At 46.5% G+C, this 19909-nt stretch overlaps 1 protein-coding gene across 8 annotated transcripts in view; it reads right to left on the bottom strand.

Moving 5' to 3' along the window:
- Window positions 1-19909, bottom strand: part of TFDP1 (transcription factor Dp-1) — a 46262-nt gene that overhangs the window by 24278 nt on the left and 2075 nt on the right. The window lies entirely within an intron of this gene.

Genomic DNA, 19909 nt, shown 5'->3' on the forward strand with positions numbered 1-19909 from the left:
AGGGAAGCACCCATGTCCACAAGTGGCTGCCTTAGCCCATGAGTTACTTACTTGATTAGCAAAAGAAGGTCATTTGAAGATTTTACTCTTTAAAGCTTAGCCCTTGGGACAGTAATGAAGTGATGTTTTTATATATTAAATGGCACATGTATTTTAAGTAGTAATGTCTAAGGCTGGCAAAGGCGTACTGCAGGTGGACGTGAACGTTCATTTGACTATCTTGAAAGCAACCTGGTGATTCGGCCTGAGAACTGAACAAGGGCCTTCGAGTTGGTCAGAGCCTCAAAATGAAACAAAACAAAAAAATGAAAAGTGCTTCTTTTCATTACCTGGGTAGTCACTGAATGTACTTTTGGAAGCAAACCTTAACAGCTGCATGTAGCTTTGGTTCTTTTGTTTTTTCTATGAGGGAACATTTATTAAAGCTGGGGACAGTGAAACAAGGACGGGCCTAGCATAGAAGCAGCAACAGGGGAGCCTAGGCTGGGCTGCCTTAGCTCTCTGGGAAGTCAGAGGAAAGAGAGCAGAATCGGAGGACTAGGCTGGGACAAGCTGCTGCTGCCCATTGCTCCCCTGTTTACAAGTCTTGTGGGGTCCCTTAGAGTTTAGGAGATGCATGCCTTGGGGGGGGGAAGAGAGAAGGAAGTGGGGGGAGGGGGAGGGGCTGGCATGGTGGTCGTGCTCCCCAGAGGGAATGTGTGGATTCAAATGTCTTTATGTAATATGACTGACTGCAAAGTGTGATAGACAAATGGTTATGACCAAAATAATTTATTTAGGTTTCCTGATCTTAGATAAACACAACACTTTACAAGTCCTTTGTGGAAGGAGCAAGAACCTTGGGAATATGTGAACTACAGTGGCATCTGGTCAGCCAGGTAGCAGGTTGCTAGAACAAAGCAGAATTGTTTCCAACAACTGAGCAGTTAAAGATATTACAGCGAGAAATGCCAGAACAGGACGGGTCCACATATGACTAGCTTCCACATACGACTAACCTAAACCAGTTCCAATACAGGTTCATCCTACTCTTAAATGCCGAGAGATACAGCACAAGAGATTTTCCCAAATAACACCTGAAACCAAGCCTCTTCCCACCCCCCACCCCAGCCACCAAGAGACTCCTTCTGATTTGCTCTCTATGAAGGTGACACAAATTGTTTGTGGACCTGAAGACCAACCCCGACCAGACACACACTCTGCTTTCTCCAGGCCGTGTGTGGGAACAGGCAGCATCCTCAGACAGTTGTGTGTCCACCCATCCGAAGGTGCACAGCTCCTCCGGGACTGCTCTCCTTGAGAACAACAACAACTGGTGCAGGGGAGATCTTGTAGCACTCACATCGCTGGGCCAAGCCCCGCCTCCACCCTTTAAGCACACTATACTAGACTCACTTACAACATTGTGGAGTTCAGGAAAAAAGCTGGTCTCTCGCAAACCCACGCAAACTAACTCAGGACCAGCGTCATCACCCAAAACCCACCCAGAATCACAGCTTCAGCCTTCATAATGGTACTTCTCTAAAACACCGCCCCCTTCGTGGAGTATAAGCTCCAAAGGAAACCTGAAAACCTAACAAAGACCTCACTGGTGAAGTGTGATAGGAATCAAGTAAGTATAATAGGGAATTAGTCATCTTTCCTGAAAGAAAAAAAAAAACACCTCCCTATTGATTTGATTCATGTGTGGTCAAATTTAAGACAACCCACTGAGCCGAAACCAGTTTGGCTCAGTGGACAGAGCGCTGGTCTGCGGACTGAAGGGTCCTGGGTTCGATTCCGGTCAAGAGCATGTACACTGGTTGCGGGCACATCCCCAGTAGGGGGTGTGCAAGAGGCAGCTGGTCGATGTTTCTCTCTCATCGACGTTTCTAGCTCTCTATCCCTCTCTCTTCCTCTCTGTGGAAAATCAATAAAATATATTAAAAAAAAAAAAAAGACAACCCACTGAGTCCAATACCTGGCCTGTCACCTGCAGAGAGGACCACCCACTCCCCTGCTCTGCTTCATTCCCAGGACACCCTCCCACCGGTCCCCCTGCCTGGGTGATTCTGAAGTCCCAGCCTCCACTGTCACTACCTGAAGACCAGGGACAGCAGCACCAGCCACACCTCCCCCAGAGCGTCTATAAGAATCACACCATGACATGCAAACCTTTAAAAACCCACACACAGGTGACCAATCATCCTGGTCTTCCAGGACCAAGCAAGTTCTGAGGGCTCCTGGGGTGCTGGTCTGCCGGTGCTCAAAGCAGGAAGGGCCCAGGCCAGCTGCAAAGTTGTCTCGGTGGACAGAAATGCCTTCAAAACCCTGCCCACTGGTGACAGTGCTGGTGTAAGCAAGATTTATGAGATCCTACGACAAACCCGCCGTGGACTCAGAGTCGCCACTCTCCTTGGTATGGAGCCCGCATGCCTGGACCGCACCCCGACCTGCTCAGTGTCCCTCTCAGCACCCCAGGACTCCAGGCCTGACCTGTTTCATCTCCACTCTTTCTTCTGACAGTAGGACAGTCCAAGGCCATGCAATATGCCACACCATTGGGAACACCATGACCAGCATGAGCACATACTGAAATGAATCCCATGACAGCCCTCCTTGGGACTTTCCAACATGAAGTCACTCCGACAGGTTTACAGTTAGTGCTAAACTTCAATCACACAACCACAGACGCTGAATTAACAAAAATATTAGTTACCCATTGGTTTTCTTCCTTACACTTTGTAGCCCAGAGCTATGACCTGCATGTACTTGATTATAAGCATCATAACAGGTTGTTTTTGGTGTGTTTTTTTTTAAGGCATTACTGAAATTGTAATTAATTTTAAGATAAGTGCATTGGACTTATTTTCCTACAAAATCCTTATACTAGTTGGTCCGAAGGTTGTGGGTTATTGTTAAGCTGATTAACAAAATCCTTATACTTAAGATGCCGCCCTGGCCAGTGTTTCTAAGGGGTTAGAGCATTGGTCCATACAACTAAAGGTCAAAGGTTCTCCTGGTCAAGGGCATTTACCTGAGTTGCAGGTTCAATCCCCAGTCCCAGATAGGGTGAATGTGAGAGGCAACCAATAGATGTGTCTCTGTCAAACTGCTAAATATATTAACATACAAACCAACAGCAAAGGTACTCTTTTGCCATAACTGTAGTTTTTCTTAGTTTCTATAATTAGCCTATTATACTCATATTTAATGAAAATAAAAGTTGATTATCCTTATATTAGCTAATATTTACAGTAGCAATAACAAAGATTTTAAAATAGTGGCAATAACAGTAAAACATATTACCAAGACATAATGCTGCTAGAAAGAGCTGAACCAATTAAAAATGAAAACTAAAAAATTGAATACGATTATTTTAGTTAATTTAGAACCTTACTTGTGCTTCCATGTACCAGGCTTTAGAAATGCAAACCAATCTAACCTGGGACAGCCCCAACAAGGGTGCTAATGACCACACCGCTTAACAAGTGGCCCAGCGGAGGACAACCCTAACCCACAGGCCAGCTCCCCACTGCCAGCCACACTCTGAATCCCCTCACTGGTCTCCTTCTTCCTGTCCTCCCTCTTTCTAAAACACGCTCAGCCTGACTGTCTCTCATCGCCCTAGGACAGTGGTCGGCAAACCTCGGCTCTCGGGCTACATGCGGCTCTTTGGTCCCTTGAGTGTTCTAATGCCACTTCTTCAAAATAGATTCACCCAGGCTGAAAACGGACTTCTGCGCATGGGCCACGGAGTTTCTATCGCACTGTACGGATGCGCCCACACGTGGTATTTTGTGGAAGAGCCACACTCAAGAGGCCAAAGAACCACATGTGGCTCACAAGCCGTGGTTTGCCGACCTCCGCCCTAGGATAACATACAAAGTCTTCAGCAAGACAGAGACCCCGAGACCAGGGACCGCCTGCCCACCCACACCCCTTTAGAAGGCTGCCAGAGAGATAAAGCCTCACTACCAGACAGCAAGGCACAGCTCAGGGCGAGGAGGTGGAGGGAGATGGTCTGAGCTGGTTGCTTACTTTACCTGGAAAGGGAGAGGGCAGGGACAGTCAGCTGCTGGTGAGAGACCAGCAGGGCTGGACGCTGCCCAGGAGAACCAAGTGCCCTCTTGGCATCCTCAGTTCTCACCACCCTCCTCCAGGTGCAGCCCCCATGCTTCCTACTACTTCCTGACTCTGTGCACTTCCTAATTTACTATGCAGGCTACTAATTAGTTACTCCTGCCACTATACTAGAAGACCTCTAAGAGCAGATGTTTGTATGGAAAGAAAGCCCTGCAGCAAAGACCCCAAAGCCCACACTGAAGGGGTCAAACAGCCCAGAGGAGAGGCTGGCCCGCGAAGGGCCTCACAGGCAGCATTTTGGGCCTGAGGGCAGTGGTTCCCAACCTTTTTATGGCCATGCCCCACCTAAGCACCTCTAAAATCCTGAGCTCCTCCTCCCAATTATTCAAAAAGTGAATTCCTATTCATGTGGAGGAAGCCTAAAAGGCCATTAACCTGGTCTACACAAGCTTCCAAAGAACATGGCATCCGTGATAGAGAAAAATAAAAGAACGAAAGGACAGCTGAAATACTGAGGAAGAAATCACTAAGAAATTGTTATAAAAATAATAGTAATATGAAGAAATATGAAAATACAGCAAATAAAGTTTAAAAACATATAATAAAGAACGGAAATGCATAAATGTCACTATATATTTATATACCGTATACGAGGCCCCTAGAACCCTAAGAAATGCAAAAAAGTCACTGTTAACTCATTCCCGAATTGCCCCCCTTAAAAATCAAACAGCCCCCCTGTGGGGCATGTGCCCCACGCTGGGAACCACTGGCTTAGGGTCATCTGGTGGCTGAATCTGCAAAGGCCAGGTTAGATCTCAAAGACCAAGACTTCTGGCTTACTGGCTTCTCCCTCTTTCCCTTTGTCAGAGAGAGAGAGAGACAGAGAGAGAGAAAGGGGGGGAGGGGAGGGGCTGTCTCTTGTCTCTCCCTGGCTCACTCAGTCCCCTAGATAACGTGAACTTGCCCCATGGAGGGGCCAACGTGCCCAGAAACAGAGTGAACCCCAGTTAAGAACCTTCAAGGGACAGAATCCTACAAACAACCAAGCAATTGAGTGACGTAGTCACCACCCCACCCCCAACACTCAGGGTACACCACCTTTGGGTGTTGAGCTGGGGGCCCAGTGCAGCTAGAGCCAGACTCCTGACCCACAGAAACCGCAGGGTAACAATGTCGAAGTTCAAGGTTGCTACATGTTGGGTAACTGTTACAGAACCGACAAAGGAGAGTGGTAAGGTGCTGGAGACCACGCAGCTATCTCTCCTGAGCTGTTCTTCATGTGCTGGCCTGTTTCCCATGTCAGCCACCTGCTGTGGGCTTGTCTTTGCTACGGAAAGAACATCATAGTGAGATTACAAAACAATGAGATATGAAGCACTATGCAAAAAACAAAAAAACAAAAAAATGAGTTAGAGCCCAGCTGGTGTGGCTCAGTGGTTGAGTATTGACCCATGGACCAAAAGGTTGCCGGCTCCATTCTAGGTCAGGGCATATGCACGAGTTTGCCAGCTTGATACCCAGTAGGGGGTGTGCAGGAGGCAGCCGATGGATGTTCCTCTCTCATTGATGTTTCTCTCTCTCTATCTCACACCCTTCCTCTCTCTAAAAATCAATAAAAACATCTTTTAAAAAACTAAGAAGCATGGTTCATCACATAAAAAATAGATTCCAAGTAAATAAAAGAATAAAGTGGAAAAAAATAGGTTCTTGCTGAAAATAATACAAAATAAATTAATATAAATATCTATATTTAAATCTGTGTGGCAAGATCAGGGCACTCCTAGGACAGGGAAGGGGGGGCACAGGGAAGCGAAAAATCAATGCCTCTAGCCAGCACCACCACCTGGAAGACACCATTATGAGAGTCCACCCCATAAGGATATTTACCACAGTTCTGCTTACCATAAAGGCAAGCTGCAGGAAACAACCTAAATGCCCACCGGTAGGTTCAAATAAATGAGGGCACATCCAAAACAAAATACCATGTTAGATCTCGATGCATGTGAGATCTTGATAAATGGAGAAATGCAAACACTAGCTATCTGGCAATGCTAATGAATTACTGTTTGTCTTGAGTATGTGTAAGAGCTTTTATCTTTAAGAGATACATACTAGAATATTTAATGAAATGGCATCAAGTTTGTCCTTGGCTTCACAATCACCTGGCTGGGGTGGAGAAGCATGGACGGATAAGAGAGAAGGCTGTGAAATGAGGTGGTAACAGGGATGCAGAGGTCACCACCAGTTCGTTTGTTTTTTTAATTATCCATTTATATTTACCCACATGAAAAAGCCTAGGACAGCTTGTGGAACAAAATAGCAGGGAACAGAATGTGAGTTCATTTATGTGAAGTTGTATAGTATATGTGTATGTTTAAACACACACACACATCTAAGGAGTTAGTCCCCAAAATCATCACCAAAAGGTAATAAAAGTAGCCCTGGATTATGATTTTCTGATACGATTTGAATTTCTAAATAAACCCTATATAACAGGTGCTCGAATAATGACATTTGACTCAATGTCATTTTGTTATAACATTGGCGAGATGCCATAAAAACTTAACTCTTGTGTATATCAACTGGCCTTTGGTAAAACTGGTTTCATTATACGTCCATTTCACTTAAAGTTGCAGAACCTCTTGGCAACATTAAGTGAGGACTTGGTGTATTTTTGTAATTAAAGCATAAAACTATTGTCATTTTCTAACAAAAGATACAGTCGCAAGGATAACAAGATCTGAGGATGATGAGGGAGATGAGGATGGAGGCAGAAAGCCATGGACCAGAGCTCAGGACCCCACGGAGCATCCATGGAAAAGTAACCAAGGTGACAGCGAGAGACAATGGAGCAGAGCCCGTGACCACAGAGCTGGCCCTGAGGCACAGGCCTGCGGAATCAGCTGGGGAGCAGAAAAGCAACCGTGTGGAGAAAAAATGACCAGCAAGAGCCAATCCTTCCCTCACAAGAAACCCATGTCCATCAGTAAAGGGAAGAGGAAGAGGTAGGAGTTAAATTGACCAACTCCAGCAGACTCAGAGGAAAGAAAAAGGAACAGGTGTGGTAGATGGGGTGGGGAGGGGGGGAGAGAGGGTGGATTTGCTTTTGGTGCCAGGAACAGGGGTTGAAACTGCCAGCGTTTCTGAAATTCAAGTGAGACCCTGAGTTCTCTGCCAGGGGCCGTGACATCAGCAATTAACACATGTTACAATTTTTCTTCTTCTCCATAATAAGCAAAATTGGGACTCAAATGGACAGCCTAGGTTAAATCCCGTTGTTACTTTTTCTTTAGTTGGATTCGGAGTTCTCCAGTCTCTTCAGGCTCTGAAGTGCTAAGATTCTTCAGTTCCTCTGCAATAGCGCCTCCATCGGCCTCCTGCCTCCGCCACCACAGCCCACCTCTTCAGAGTGAAATATAAGTTAGCATTTCCATCCCACTCCTGCCGGCCAAGCTGGACCTGAAGGTCAGTCAAATGCTGAATCGCTTAAACTATTATCTTCCACTCCACTCCAAAATGCACAGCACAGGAACTGCCGCCTGCTCAAGCCAAGCTGTGCCGTTCTATTTCTCACTGAATTCAGTATCTCACTCCCCAATTACAATCCTTCCTAGAAAGAAGCAGACTGAGCCACAGCATCTGCTCTTCTAATCCATAATCCGCCTCCTTCAGTCATCTTAACTCTTGCTTTTCGGCCAGAAAAATATTAAACTTATTCTAGAACAGGCCCAAATGTAAACCTGCCTGGAAGAAAACATAACGTGGTTGCAGAACCATTTTTCACTATTTGTTTATGTCCCACTTTCTGATGTTCATGGCACATTTGCACTCGGTTGCTCTGGAAAGCACCTGGGTTGCGTTCTCTCGCCTGCTGCGTGGTAGAGACTGTTCACCAGGACCTGATGGGGACACACAACAGCGGGCTAGGGATCTGATTTGTCAGGAAGTTGCACCCTATTATTTCTTGGTTTTTTTTATGACAATGTCTGAACCAGTGAGCCGCTGCACTGAGTGCTTCTCTTAAACAAAGCCTGTACTGTGTTTAACTGCCCCAGGTCCGCCCTCCTCCTAGCCTCAGCCCCTAAGGGGAAGCCATGGGTGTCAGAGGTGCTGCCCATCCAACCCTATTCCCCAGGGGGAGTCCCCGCTGCCCACCACCCACAGGATTCCTCTAAACCCCAGCCACAGCAGCTGCAGGTGGGATGGGCAGAGAAGTCTGCCTACAGAAAGACTGCAGCAGAGGCAGGGAGCAGAGCCAAAGCAGGCCACGTGGCCCCCAGCACTCAGTGAACCAGTGTCCTCTTCGTGGCCTGTGGGTTCCCCACACCTCGTCTCTGGCAGCCTGTGGCTCACCGAACCCCACCTCTGATGGCCTGCCTACTACTTCACTCCCGAGTTCAGGTCCTAACAAGGAGCCGAACCCCTCGATCGCACTAGGAGCGAGGTCTACCCCCAGAGCTCTGATTGCAACAACTACGCATGGCCAAGAAGCAGGTGTCAGAGGCCCAGGCCTGTGACGAACTCCAAATTTCTTCAAAGCCTCACGGTTTATTCTTCAGAGCCCACCTGAGAGCTGCCGGGGCCAGGCCGCGCACGCGGTGCGTTTGGTCCTTTAATCTTGGCTTCCCTGAGAGAAGGGTACGCCTGTTACCTCATTTTATAGACGAGTCGCCAAGCCCGGGAGAAGAGTCTGCCTGAGGTCACACCGCCGGAAACGGCAGAGCTGGGACTCAGAACCAGGCAGCGAAGGTCCACTCGCAACCACTGCCGTGGTCCTCAGCAGAAATAGTTTCCAGAAGGACACCCACGACCCTGCAGCTCCCCATGCACTCGGCACGGAGGCCCGGGGTGTCCCCTGAGAGTAACACAACAGGCGGCAGAGGCATTTTCTGCTCATCTAATATAATGAATTTATCAGCTAATTTTAAAAGTAACAATACACTAATCTGACTCCTCCACTGGAAAACCTATTGCAGCTTTTTTCCCCTTTTACAACAAACCTAACTCTCTTTTTAACAAAAACCAAGTCATCCAAGGCTAGGAGTTTGAACAAGGACCAGTGGTCCTCCACAACTCCCACGGAGACCCCAGAAGCCTGCAAGGTGTGAGGCTGCACGGGGTCCGGGTAGGTAGATGGCAGAGGACGAACAAACAGCTGTGACAAGAACAGTACCCCGCCACCGCCGGCCCTTTCCCTTCCCAGGGGGAGGCAGGGTTTCCAGGACCAGGGCCCACACCTGCCCGTTCCTCACTCCGACAAAGGCCTGTGAGGTGGGCGGGCAGGGCCACCGTCACTGCACGAGAGGTCGGGCCTACAGTCACCACAGAAACCCATCTCCACACCAACCGGCTCTTATCCTTTCCACCCCAAAGTCAGACTTGGTCGTGCAGCTCCCAGAGGAGCCTCTTTACAGTTTGTCAGGAAAAAGAAGGGGTTATATGCGTGGGAGGAAGGCGTCTCTACAGTCCCCACTTCCGGCCTGGAAATGCTCTGCAACACCTAGGTGTACAGACAGGATTTCTCCAGAGTTACAAAACCCCATGAGATTGTTTCATTTTGTGACTTCTCTCCTACTCAAGCTGTGTGTGTGTGTGTGTGTGTGTGTGTGTGTGTTTTGGGGGAGGGGCACCTACCTCATGGCATCATAAAAGGAGAATGAAACACCCAAATATTCCATAGCCATCTTAACTCACAGGCTACACATTTGGATAATAGTAAGGCAAACCTTTATCTTTTATGCTGCACATCATTTCAAACAAGGTATCTAAATTTAAAAAACAACAGGTTTTCAAAAGAACTGCTAAAGTTATAATAACCTCAAAAAATAAATAATGTCTTTATCTGGGTTAATCTAAAAGCTCACCAGGTCAAAGACAAGTGTGGCTTTACAACTGACCCCCAAATTCAGCTATGAGTTAGAGGTTAAACATACATCTCTCCCTCCTCATCCTTCTTCCCTTCTCTGCAAACCAGGATTTAGGGCCTATCAATATAGGTGGCATAAGATATTTTCACTCAAACTCTGATTTTTCTGAAAAGCAAAAGAAACAACAGAAAAATAAGACCCATACTAGGTACTCCAAATCATTAATACTTTTAAACAAAGGAAGTAAGATATTATGCAACAGCCAAAAAGATCTGATGTGCTATACTTATACTGTGCTGTAATCATTTACCCAAGAAGCTACAAAAACGCACACGACTACTGTGAACTCAGAGTCTTGATAATTACACTGAATAATGATAAACAAATATATACTAATCACTCAACTGAAGGAAAAATATTAAAATTACCTAAATACTATCTGTATTTAATGTTAAAATCCAAGGTTTACACTGAGGTGATTTTATACTTATGACTCTCACTATAAGACAAAAGCAAACTAATGTTAGCTTTTTGCTGTGAAATGAAGATGAAAACTTTAATACCCTTAATGTATAGAGTGGATGCAAATCAACATGAAATAAACCTGAATAAAGAAAATGAGCAGAGTGTATGTTCATCCATTCACAGTGAAACACTGTCTTAAAAGGAAAACATTCAACTTCTAAATAAAAAAAAATGCAAGCTAAAACAAAATGCCATTTAACATTTCACCTATCCAATGAAGCAAATTTGTGGGTTTTTTAATTATCATCTTATCAAATTCAATGTTGAAAAGAGAAGGTTAAAATGGGATTCACCTACAATCTGACGGAAGTAAAAACTGGTACAGTAATTTTGGAAAGTAATCTGATAGTCTCTCAAAGATACAGTGCATATATGTGCTGCATCACACATGTCCTCACACACCCACATCCATCCATGCACACTCATGCATATCCAGGCACGGCCATAAACATCCACACAGAATTATACTCCCAATAATTTATCCTAAGATATCATGGATCTGGGCAAATGTGAAATTTAACTGGAAAACACTGACATCCCAACACTGGGAACTGAGGAACTGAGGTATATCAACATGGAGTAAGGTTTGTCAAACACTTGATATTCTCCACTCCTTTATAAGAAGCTGATGGCTTTCAGGACTCTCAGGTAACCCACACATCTGTGCTCCAGAAAGTTCAGCAGCGTGCCATCTAACAGTCAGGTGTGCTCATTTCTAAAAGTCCCTTTATGCCCCTCGTACGTTATTAAAAGCCTGGGGCAAACAAGTAAGTGCTGGTAAGAATGTGGAGAAAAGGGAACCCTTGTGCAGACTGGCACAGCCACTGTGGAAAGCAGTATGAAGTTACCACAAAAAAAATTAAAAATGGAGCCCAGCCGGTGTTGCTCAGTGATTGAGCATCGGCCTATGAACCAGGAGGTGACGGTTGAATTCCAAGTCAGGGCACATGGATTGCAGCCTCAATCCCCAGTAGAGGGCATGTAACAGGCAGCCAATCAATGATTCTCATCATAGATGTTTCTCTCTCTCCCTCTCCCTTCCTCTCTGAAACCAATAAAATTATTTATTTTTAATTAAAAGTGGAGCTGTCTATGCCCCAATAATTCCACTTCTGGGAATATATCCGAAGAAACCCAAAACACTAATTCGAAAGAATATATGCAACCTATGTTCACTGCAGCATTATTTACAATAGCTAAGATTTGGAAGCAGCCCGTGTCTATCAGTAGGTGAGAGGATAAAAGAGCTGTGGTCCATTTACACAATGGAATACTTCTCAGCCATAAAAAAGGAAATCTTACCCTTTGCGATGTTATATAAGGGGACACCGGGGTGCAGGGTTCATGGATGGGCCTGGAGAAATTTATGCTAAGTGAAATGAGCCAGTCAGAGAAAGCTAACACCATATGATTTCACTCATGTGTGTAATCTAATGAATAAAATGATCTAAAAAGCAAAATAGAGCAGACTTATAGAGAGCAGGCTAGATTGACAGCTCTAGGCAGAGGGGGGCAGGAGGTGGGGCTTGGTGTGGGGACTGAGCAAAAAAGAGAAAAAAATTCATGGACACAGACAACAGTGTGGTGATTGCTGAAGGGATAAGGGTAGGAGGAAATGGAGGAGGATAAAGGAGGAATCAATGGTGATGAATAGAGACTTGACTTGGAGTGGTGAACTCAGTACAGTATACAGATGTGTTGTGGAACTGTGCACCTGAAACCTGTGTAGTTTCGTTAACCAGCATAACGCCAATAAATCCAGGAAAAAGGGGGGGGAAAGTCTGGGGAAAATGTCAAATAATCTAAAAGGTTGTTCAGTGTCTTTATATCTTTTATGTTCTCCATCCATTTTACAGAGATCAGAACTGGATATTATGAGTACGGTTTATGTAAGAGACTCAGCAAGAGTGGACCCATCACTTACAAAGGACTTTCACTCTATAGCGGTGGTTCTAACCTTTCTAATGCCACGACCCTTTCATACAGTTCCTCATGTTGTGGTGACCCCCAACCATAAATTATTTTTGTTGCTACTTCATAACTATAATTTTGCTAGTTATGACTCGTAATGTAAATATCTGTGTTTTCCAATGGTCTTAGGCGACCTTGCTAGCGGTTCTCAACCTGTGGGTCGCGGCATTAGAAAGCTTGAGAACCACTGCTCTACAGGCAAAGGAGTGGGGAGGGAGTGAATACACATTTGAATTTAAAATGTGTAAAGATATGCATCATTTTTATCATTTCCCATTTTAACTCACTTTTTCAAGAACTGACCATCTATAATTTCCCCAACATGTCAAATAAACGTACAGCTGCTAAAAATAATGCGGTTAAAAAAAAGTGACTGACTTGGGGAAATACTATAGATTAAAGAGAAAAGGAAGATTAAATAGAACATACAGTACATTTACATCTTTGTAAAACATGCCTTTATTATATATGACTAAATAAAAACCCAACAGGAACATTACTACAAAATACCAACAATTCATCTCAGATACTGGCTGGTGATATTTTTTTCTTTTTTACTTTCCCGAAACTCTCTAAGTTTTGTACAATTAACATTACTTTTATAAACAGAATATTACTTGAACTGTTTCAGTACCTCAAACTCTTTACTCATGGAAATTCTGCTAAATGTGCATTCCAATGATTGTGACAGAAAAGCTTGCTGGTGTGACAGGACTACCATTCATTAAGAACAAAACTCACGGTTTATGCTGAGCTGCCCCACAGAACAACCTGGGAATGACGAGTTTCTCTGCAGAATGAACCATGGAGGTGGCCAGCACACCTGTCACCTGTCACCTGGGCGGGGGAGGCACAGGACAGAGCTGAGCTGAGCTGAGCTGGGGGGGACTGTGGAGACAGCGGAGCTCTGGAAACTGTCAGGTTTTCTGACTTACAGGCCATTACCTTCTTGGTTCTTGCCTAGCAGAGATCTTCACCGGCTCCTTGTCTTAGACCTTTGGGATGTGACGTTATGTAAGGGACACCAGGGTGCACAGTTCAAGTGTGCGTGTTAAAAGATGCTGCATTTTAGAACCTGAGGATGCAGAGCGGTTTCATTCATCCCATCCAACAAGCATTCCCTTCAAAACTGGGTCGTGCGAAAACCGATTTTGATGAACAGGGTCCTAAGTTCAAACAAGAGACCCTGACAAGAGGTAAACACAACTCTTCATTCTGGAGGTTCCACGTCACCTGTGGTAGATCTGAACAGCACCCTCAAACTGCAACAACTGAAAGCCAGCCAGCCTCCAAATACAAGTCCTCACGCAGAGTCGGGTCTGCAGGAGTCGCGGGCAGTAAGCAGGGATTTACTGACGGCCAACTCCCAGGCCAGGTGCCATGCAAACACAGCATCCATACTATTTGTGGCCGATCCCCTAATAATGGTAATCATTTCAGTTAGGAGGTGCCTGAGGGCCAGTCCCTCCTGCGGTTCAGCCAAGGCCAACACCCCACATCCCAGATGACATGCATCCCAGAGGTCTGGTGCCCTCAGCAAGGATCCGCAGGGTCATGACAGGTGCAGGCCGTGTGCCATCTCTAACCCATCCCTGGCCGCTCTTCCCTAGAAATCCAGCCCCTCCTAAACAGTACGAAAATGCAGGAAAGAAAAGCCAGGGGTCAATGACAAATGAGAGTTTTCTAGTTGTTCTAACTGAAAAATAATATAATGTATTAAGTACCAAGAGAGAAGGGCTCTTTGAAAAGGCGATTATGTGAGGAAAACATCATCTAGGAGTTACAGTGCAAGTCAGGCTATGCATCAATAACACAGGCGAGTTTCCTAATTGTTTCACAACCAACTGTGAAGATAATTTTTTTACACAGCAGAGGGACAAAGCTAAACGAAAAAAGCTGATTATATGAGGGGGAAAAGATATCCCTTTTATCTTTTGAGCTTTATACCAGGTGTGTGCATAATACCTCTTTTAAAGCAAGATGTTTCAGGGCGACACTTTTAATTAAGCTCTATCTTTCTGCTGTTTAATGCCATCTCAGAGTTCTCCATTTTCATTCCACGTAGAAAAAAAAAAATTAACTCTGAAACATGAAAACCCTGTTGCAAAAACAAGCACACCATCGTGGATTTCTCCTCCATTTAAACCTGAGAGACCACCCTCTTCATCTCAAATGTGAAGCTGTTGCTTTACGAGGGCAGGCAGAAGAAAAGGCGGCACTAGATGACTGAAGTAGTGTCCGATCCCAGAACTCACTGCATCAGAGACTGGCGGAAACAGCAGGTTATTGCCATGCCAGGTTTATTTCTTCAGCCCTGAATTTCATCACCGAGGTCTAGGTCTGTAAAACGACACTCAGGACATGTATTTTTAGATGAGCTCATTAGTCTCCTATTGGTATTAAACCAGGCCTCATTATAGCATCCCTCTAAAGCTTAGATAGGATGCCTTTTTCTCTGGTTTCCAGCTCTCAATAATACAATTTAGGGATTTTTTTTTTCCCCTCCCGAAACATAATAGGACTCACAGAGCAGCTTTTAAAACGGTGGCCCATCACTCTAGCTGGTTTGGCTCAGTGGATAGGGTCGGCCTGTGGACTCAAGGGTCCCGGGTTTGATTCTGGTCAAGGGCACATGCCCAGGTTACGAGCTCCATCCCCAGTAGGGAGTGTGCAAGAGGCAGAAAATCAATGATTCTCTCTCATCATTGATGTTTCTCTCTCTCTCTACCTCTCCCTTCTTCTCTGAAACCAATAAAAATATATTCAAAAAAAAACCTGAGGCCCATGGATTAAAAACCTACATGGCCACCATGGAGCTGCCCCAGTACTGCCCCCACCCCAAGATCAGGCTGGCATTTTGGTTGTCTTCCTTCCTCAGGAGGGCCTCTGGCCAAGTGCTCAGGGCTAACGGCCTGAGTCTGGGTCAGGACTCACTGAGCACACCAGGCTGTCGCTCTGCTCTCACATCTGCAATGTGGAGGGGCGGGCCTAGGAATATCCACCACAGTCTGAATCTGCCACTCAACATCTCTTGGCAAAAGCACCCTTATAATTTAAAGAAATCAACTACCTAGCTCTCTGCTCTTTACAAACCTTCGTGATACTGGGCAAAGATGCAAATGCAATCTTTCCAGTGGGGATGGAGGTGACACTGTTCCTTCTCCTCCTCCTTCCCAGGGCCATGAGGAACTTCTGAAACTGGAAGCTGGGGACACAGGCTCTGCCTGTGACCTTGAGAAAGTACTTGAACCACACTCCCTCACCCATTGCCCCTTCTAGCTCCAGTTCTAAAAGAACTATGGCTGCTATGCAGGTCCTTTATCTTGTAACTAGTTTTCCAAATACTGACAGCATCAAACTGCTCATGGGAACCAACCGATTGGAAAAAGATGGTGGGGAAGGGGGGCAGCCCAGGCAACACACGAACAGTCATGTCAGATGCCTTCCACTTTCTACTTCACACAACTGCAGCCTTTAATACGAAGATCTAACAATTATAACATTTATATTTCCTTTTACGTTTACTGTTACCTTAGAAGCTTTCCTCAGTGTTGAAAATGTAATTGCATTCTTTTTTTTTTTTAATATATCTTTTTTATTGATTTCTTACAGAGAGGGAGAGAGATAGAGAGTTAGAAACATCAATGAGAGAGAAACATCAATCAGCTGCCTCCTGCACACCCCCTACCAGGAATGTGTCCGCAACCAAGGCACATGCCCTTGACCGGAATCGAACCTGGGACCTTTCAGTCCACAGGCTGACACTCTACCCACTGAGCCAAACCGGTTTCTGCTGTAATGCATTCTTAACAAGGCAAACCTTCCCAATCATGACCTGTGCTCATGAGAACTGTGGTTGGCACAAAATAAAATTCACAGACACCTAATTTCATAAATCAATAAACAATAAACTACATTTTTCACCTATCAGGGCGACAAGACCCCATGATGGAGAGAACAGGCCCATGGCCGCGGGAACACAGGTCCACGCAGTTCCAGTGACTGGAAAGCATGCTGCCATGTCCTTTGACCTGCCATGATTCTCTCTACAGGAACTGAGAAAAAACATCCAAGATGTACATCTAAGGATAGTCCCTGAGCTTCAGGTGTGAGAACAAGAGACAGCCTGCATGTGGCCAGTGAGTCCCAAAACACACAAACACACACACACACACACACACACACACACACGGCCACGGGATCCTGTGATGGCAATGGTGGAAGACCCCAGAGAAGTTTAATGACCAATCAGTATTCTTTTCTAGGCTGCACTAACCCCTACCAGGATGTTGGCAAATACAAGGAGAAGTGGCCCTCAGGTGTCTCAGGCATGGGGAAGGGACCACTGTCACTGTGTAGGCCAAGTCCCCTCAGCAAGGAAATTCTTGCCCCAAATACCAATAGTAACCAATATCTCTCTTACATTAAATTTCTGGGGTGCACTTTTGCGCAGGGCCAGACCTACCCCCCAAAATTGTTGCTAGTGGTCAATTTTGAGTGACCACGCTTGGGGCCTTTGTAACTTCCACAAAGTGTTTCCTCCTCTGCTGCCTCCTCCTCCACACCGCGTAGGAATAGTGAATTTGAACTTTACCAGCGGAATTCTCCACCTCAAGCATATAACTTAATTCAAGTAAGCATATGTTGAAGGCAAGAGTGAAGGCTCTGGTAACCCGGGGCCTGCTCTCATCTTTGCTTCTCAGGCCAGGCGGCTGACTTCACCGAGACTGGCAGGAGTGGGCGTCTCGGGTCCTCGAGCAGCCTGGGCGTCCGCCCTCTGGCCACACCTCCCCAGGCACCATCTCCCTCCTCTGTGTGAGCAGAGCAAAACCAGAGAAGCAGGACAGACGGATTCACCGTGAGGACGCCTAGCGGCAGCCCACTCATTCCTACCATTTTAAACACACATCCTAGCACACCTCCCGCGGAAGAGACACACTTCTGAAATGAAATGTTAACCACTAATCACCAAGGAATCAGACTCATTTTCCTATATTTCTGGGAAATGTGGGGTTTTTCTAAACAAAGGAATTACAGTGTTTTGTCTAAATATCTTTTTAAAGAACACACAAATATTTGTGTTCTTGAAACAGAAGACGTAAGGTTTACAGTTGGTGCCAGAGTACAATAGGGGAGCCCCACTTCGATGCTCTTCCCGACCCCCCCCCCCCCCACACACACACACACACACACCACCGTAGCTCTCTTCCTCATCCTCTGATTTCAGTGAAAAGGGCACTGCTTTCCTGAGAGGCCCCCAACACCGGGCCCCGACACTCTGCTGTATCCCACAAGCTGCAAGCTTCGTGAGCAGCTCGCTGTTGGACATGGGCCCTCAACAAACGGCAGCACTGGGTGCGTGAGCAAAGGAGCGCAGGTTACCATCGCTTCAGGTGTTTCCACCTCTATCCCACCCGCCCAGCACTGAGGCAGACGGACACGCACAGGAACCAGGGCGCCAGGCTCCTGTAGAAGTCTCATCGGAGGTGCGTCTACAACAGGACAGGTGAAAAGCTCCACGTCTTTCCAGAAGACCAGTTGGCACCAGGCCCCTTAGACCAAAGACACTGCTCAGCAGGTTAACCTGCAACAGTCATCGTGCCCAGACAACCCCCCATGCTGCCCCCTGACCTGCTGCCCCTCTGCAGGCCCTGCCAGCCCAGCCCACTTCCTCTCCCCCTCAAAGGTGGCTCCTGTCCTGCCCATGCCCACCACTCCTTCCCATCCAGTCAATGGGCTCACTCCTGCCCAGCCATTTCCCTGGCTACATCCCTAAAGCCTGCCGGTCGCCCTGGACCTCCACTGGACATAGAAAGCTGCCACACCATTGTTTCCTCATCCTCCTCACCAAATTCTGACAGGCTGACCCCTCAAGAGTCTCCTAAGTTTGTCCTCCTCTGTGACCCCCAAAACCTAACTCCAGCCCCCTCCAGTCTCCCTGGACCCCAACAACCTCCCATGGAGCCCCCAGAGTTCTGCAAACCTGGGGTCCTAGCCACCCCCTTCATCCAGAAAGGCTCGGCTCTCACCTGGGATTCTGGGCTTTGATCTTATACGTAAGAAAAGCTGCAACACCACTGCTTAATTAAGTGAACTACTTCTCCTTTCCCCTGCAACACGGCTGCCAAAGTCATCTTTCCAAACTCAAATGCCACGTCCCTACTTAAAAAAGTAAGGTTAACTCGAGAAAAGGCCTAAGATAAGTAGACGCCCTTACCTGACCACAGTCTCCATTTCCAGCTTGGTCCACCAGCCCCAGTGGAACCTGGCTGCAGCCACTCCTGGCGTCACCCAGCTCTCGGGACAAGAAGGCCACTTCCCCTGTTTCTCCCCCACGCTGTTTCTCCAGCCGAACTACACACCCCATTATCATCATCACGGCGCCCATGGCCAAACAGCTCCAAGGCAACCACCCCGCAGCCCAGCCATTAGGCAGCCCTCCGCCGCCCCGCACTTCCCAAGGGCTGCTTCTCCAACAGCGAGTGAATGTCAGGAAAGGCAGCTGATGAGCCTTTCTCCCTGCACCCAGAGGCCAACAAGGCAGCAAAGACAGCCCCTCAGACAAGGAGTCTCCCCTCTCCTCTGGTCTTTAATTTTTAAAAAGCACAGGTAAAAATGGGTTCCCTGAAACACACAAGCCCAGAATTGCACGCACTCTTACAGAGGCACGGGGGTCCAGCAGTACCTTCTTAAAGATGCCTCCTTAACCTGCTCCTGGGCACATACTAACCTAGCCTGCCTCTCTGGGGAATACGTTGACAAATGCAAGTAGAGATGATAAAAATCAAGCTAACGTGATACACGGATTACGACTTCAACTTAAAACATTAGCACAGTGTTTCCCAAAGTGTGGTACGCGTACCCCCAGGGGTACGGGAAGAGTTTGGTGGGGGTACGCGTTGCACCGGAGTTCGGTGGGGATATGCACTGCACCGTGCTTAGCTGCGCCTAATTCTATGTCCTCATGAGTACGAGGGGTACTCAGCGTTACGAAAATTATAGAAGGGGTACACATATGTCAAAAGTTTGGGAAACACTGCATTAGCGCACAGGGATGCAACTGTGTGTTCATACACGCTCTCCGCCAAATCAAACCCAGCGCTGGAAGACAGGAGCCCAACGTGAGAGCACGCCCAGCGGTCGGTGAGAGCATGGGGCGCTCTCCATCGGACTTCTCAGAGACCATGAAAACCTCTGAAATGATGAAAAGGCATAATGCCTAGGACTGGTCCCACAGATAGGGACTCATTTACTTCCGCTAGCTGTGTTTCAGGTGGATGTAGAGTACCTGAGCCGTATTTCCACCTCTGTGCAATAAACAAGTAAATAAACAAACAGCCTCTTCTCCCTAACGTGTACAGGTCAATGCATTCTAAGAAACACTAACGGATAGAACTAGGGTTTCAGTGACTTTAGCTGACTATATTACAAAGTATAGTAAAAACTACCTAACCAATGAAACAGACTATGTGTTTAGACCT

Source organism: Pipistrellus hanaki, assembly GCF_964339955.1.
Source record: "Pipistrellus hanaki genome assembly, chromosome: 3".
NCBI lineage: Eukaryota > Metazoa > Chordata > Mammalia > Chiroptera > Vespertilionidae > Pipistrellus > Pipistrellus hanaki.